Source organism: Lolium perenne, chromosome 7, assembly GCF_019359855.2.
Source record: "Lolium perenne isolate Kyuss_39 chromosome 7, Kyuss_2.0, whole genome shotgun sequence".
Classification (NCBI taxonomy): Eukaryota; Viridiplantae; Streptophyta; class Magnoliopsida; order Poales; family Poaceae; genus Lolium; species Lolium perenne.
The window spans coordinates 37769833-37774579 of NC_067250.2; positions in this window are offsets into that span (position 1 = coordinate 37769833).

Consider the following 4747-nt stretch of genomic DNA (forward strand, 5'->3'; position numbering starts at 1 on the left):
GGGATGACTCCGGAGGCGACGCACGGGAGGAGAGACTCCGCGTGACCGTCGACTGGCCCCACCCCTTCGCCGCCATGGATGCGTGTGGAGTGTGGAATGAAGATGAGATGAAGAGAAGATGGGGGATGAATGCGGAGGAGTGTTGAACCCTAATCCTAGGGGCGACCCTTTATCCCGCCCGCACTCGCTCGTATTGAGGATGAGATCTGTTCGTTGAATTGTCCCGGAATCGCCGCCCCGCAATCAACGGTCGAGATCTGCGCCGTCACCGGCTGAATAGCCGTTAAACTAGCCGTTAGCGGTCACGTCGAGCCCAACGGTCAACAACATGCAGACGGTGTGCGCCTCGGTCAACGTGAAATCTAGCCGTTGGCCTCTCCACGTGTCTCTATGGTGACTACGCGTCGACTGGCAAACGGCGACTGGCTAGAGCCGACTGTCACACGCCGACTGACTGATCAAGTTATGGCGACTGAGACTGCCACCGCACCCGCGACTTTATCTTTGGAAGCCCGGCGGCGACTCATCTTGATCCATCACCGCGCCTCTCCAAGACTTGTTCCAGATCCGCGCTTCATCACCACCGCGCTTGGGGACTACTGATGGGGATATGCCCATAGGGGTGGGTCGCGATCCCGGGGCCGCCATGAAGATAGAGGCTTGGGTGGATCGCCGGTCGCCTAAGCGACCGGGCCCTAAGCGGCCCGGGCCGTGATCCCAAGGAGGAGGTCCACACGGCTGGGCAAGAAGATTACTTGCGAGAGGGATAGCGGATCCCGGTTAGTAGCAACTGATATGATTCGGAGTTATCTCCATGTAACCCTAGGCCGGGGGTGCTTATATAAACCCCCGAGCTTAGGCCCTAGAGGACACCTTACTCGAGATCCAATCTCCCCCTGTAAGCTCTCGGCGTAGCCGCCGACGGAGCCCCCCCATTGTAATTCTCCACTGAGCAATAGAGATCTAGCAGGACGTAGGCCTTTTACTCTCCGGAGGGGCTGAACCTGGGTAAAACCCTTGCGTCTCTTGCACCTCGACCCGTAGATGGCAATGTTCCCTTCCCCTCGCATCAATGAAGTGCTACCCCCTGTAGCATCTGCCGTGGCTACATCCACGACAGGGAGGTTCTTGAATTTACCATGTTTGAAACCCAAAACCACTTCTGTTCATGCTTGACTTCATAAGACAGAGTTTAGGGTTAGGGGTAGATACATGATTTTTCTGGTTTGAATATGTCTAGACCTTGTTTACCAACTTTAATGCTTACTATATGACATAAGAAGACTATGTGCGCTTTGGTTTTTCATTTTTCTATTTTTTTATTTTATGCCCATTTGAATCTTGGTCAAATCCTAGATTTCACCAAGATTTAAACAAGTTTAAAACATGAAAATGGAAAGGTAAGCCTGGATCCTTCTTAGTCGCTCTAAAATGAAGCTTTTGGGATGTTCTTGAAATTTCCATGTTTGAAACCCAAAACAACTTTTCTTCATGCTAGACTTCATAAGATCGACAAGGGGGTAGATACATGATTTGTCTGGTTTGGATATATCTAGACCTTGTTTATCAACTTGAATGCTTACGATATGACATATATAAGAAGACTATGTGCTTTTGTTTTTCTTTTTTTTTGTGCCCATTTGAATCTTGGTCGAATCCTAGGTTTGACCAAGATTTAAACAAGTATAGAACATGAAAATGAAAAGGGAAGCCTGTATCCTTCTTAGTCACCCTAAAATGAAGTTTTTGGGAGGTTTTTGAAATTTCCATGTTTGAAACCCAAAACCACTTATCTTCATGCTTGACTTTATAAGACAGAGTTTAGGGGTTAGGGGGTAGATACATGATTTGTCTGGTTTGAATATGTCTAGACCTTGTTTACCAACTTTAATGCTTACTATATGACATAAGAAGACTATGTGCTTTGGTTTTTCATTTTTCAGTTTTTTTTTGAATTTTCTGCCAATTTGGTTTGACCAAGATTTAGACAAGTTTTACACGTGAAAACGAATAAGTAAGCCTGGATCCTTCTTAGTCACTCCAAAATGTACCAATTGATAGGTGTGTTAACTTTGCTTCATGGAAAAAATAATGTCATGTAAATGAGTTAACTTGGATTTCCTACCCTTGAATCCATAGGAAACTTTGTTCTAATGCACTATAATAATCAACCGAGTTTTTACACCAACAGGTCTGTCACTTACGTGTGGTGCCCATGCGTGAGGTCCCACACTTCAGTGAGCACAAGTCACGTGCAATAGGTACGCAAACTCCCAGCCATTTTCTTTGTCAAGAGAAGACGCATCAGGATGTGTATTGGAAGTCTGTGGGTCCTTCTGGATCCTTCGGTTGTCCCTCTCACAAAAAAAACTCTCTCATTCTCGGTCTCGCTCGACTCGCTCGCTCGCTCGCACCTCCTGCTCACTGACAAAACCTGCACAACAGTCAACATCATCACCCGAAAAAGGGAAGACACCATAATTCTCTCCCTTCTTCTCTCCTTCCGAGTGATCCCTCTTCCTCCGAGTTTCACTCGACGGGCAAACACACATGTGCTGCATAGTAATAATAAAAAGGTAGAAAATCGACCTACGAATCTATAATTAAATAGGTTAAACTAGGGTTTTGCCCAGTTCTACAAATCAAGGTTCAAAAAAATCCAACTACGGGGTTCGAACAACCCCATTTAATCCAAGAATTTTTTCGACCTCATCCAATGGCCTCAAACTATAGGGTTAGCATCTAGTGCAGTATGTGTGAACATGTATGCACTATGTGTACTATAACTTGTATGTCTTTCAAATTTGAACCAAATTTGAATAAGTTTGAAATATTTGAAATGGGGCTTTTGGCTTAAACGTTTGAAACCCAAAGCTACTTCTCTTCATGCTAGACTTCATAAGACCGAGTTTAGGGTTAGGGGTAGATACATGATTTGTTTGGTTTGAATATGTCTAAACCTTGTTTATCAACTTGAATGCTTAATTACTATATGAAAATGAAAAGGTAAGCATGGATCCTTCTTAGTCAGTCACTCTAAAATGAAGCTTTTGATAGGTTTTTGAAATTTCCATATTTGAAACCCAAAACCACTTCTGTTCATGCTTGACTTCATAAGACAGAGTTTAGGGTTAGGGGTAGATACATGATTTGTTTGGTTTGAATATGTCTAAACCTTGTTTATCAACTTGAATGCTTAATTACTATATGAAAATGAAAAGGTAAGCATGGATCCTTCTTAGTCAGTCACTCTAAAATGAAGCTTTTGATAGGTTTTTGAAATTTCCATATTTGAAACCCAAAACCACTTCTCTCCATGCTTGACTACATAAGACAAAGTTTAGGGTTAGGGGGTGTAGATACATGACATAGGAAGACTATCTTGAATGCTTACTACATGACATAGGAAGACTATCTTGAATGCTTACTATATGACATAGGAAGACTATGTGCTTTTCGGAGGTTTTTGAAATTTCCATGTTTGAAACCAAAAACCACACTTCTCTTCATGCTTGACTTCATATAAGACGAAGTTTAGGGTCGATAGGGGGTAGATACATGATTTGTCTGGTTTGAATATGTGTCTAGACCTTGTTTATCAACTTGTTGAATGCTTACTATATGACATATATAAGAGGACTATGTGCATTGGTATTTCATTTTTTTGATTTTTATGCCCATTTGAATCTTGGTAAAATCCTAGGTTTGAGCAAGATTTAAACAAGTTTAACATGTGAAAATGAAAAAGGTAATTAAGTCTGGATCCTTCTCTTAGTCACTCTAAAATGAAGCTTTTGGGAGGTTCTTGAATTTACCATGTTTGAAACCCAAAACCACTTCTGTTCATGCTTGACTTCATAAGACAGAGTTTAGGGTTAGGGGTAGATACATGATTTTTCTGGTTTGAATATGTCTAGACCATGTTTATCAATTTGAATGCTTACTATATGACATAAGAAGGCTATGTGCTTTGGTTTTTCATTCTTTCGATTTTGTCTGAATTTTTATGCCCATTTGAATTTTGGTCAAATCCTAGGTTTGAGCTAGATTTAAACAAGTTTAAAACATGACAATGAAAAGGTAATTAATCCTGGATCCTTCTTAATTAACCAGACAGTCTAATTAAAATGAAGCTTTTGGGAGGTTTTTGAAATTTCCATGTTTGAAACCCAAAACCACACTTCTCTGCTTCATGCTTGACTTCATATATAATTAAGACAGAGTGTTTAGGGTTAGGGGGTACATGATTTGCCTGGTTTGAATATGTCTAGACCTTGTTTATGAACTTGAATGCTTACTATATGACATAGGAAGACTATGTGCTTTGTTTTTTTTTATTTTTTTATTTTATGCCCATTTGAATATTGGTCAAATCCTAGGTTTGACCAAGATTTAAACAAGTTTAAAACATGAAAATGAAAAGGTAAGCATGGATCCTTCTTAGTCACTCTAAAATGAAGCTTTTGGGAGGTTTTTGAAATTTCCATGTTTGAAACCAAAAAACACTTCTCTTCATGCTTGACTTCATAAGACATTGTTTAGGGTTAGGGGTAGATACATGATTAAATATGTTTAGACCTTGTTTATCAACTTTTGAATGCTTACTATATATATATATATATATGTGACATAAGAAGACTATGTGCTTTTGTTTTTCATTTTTCTGATTTTTTTTAATTTTATGCCCATTTAAATCTTGGTCAAATCCTAGGCTTGACAATGATTTAAACAAGTTTAAAATATGAAA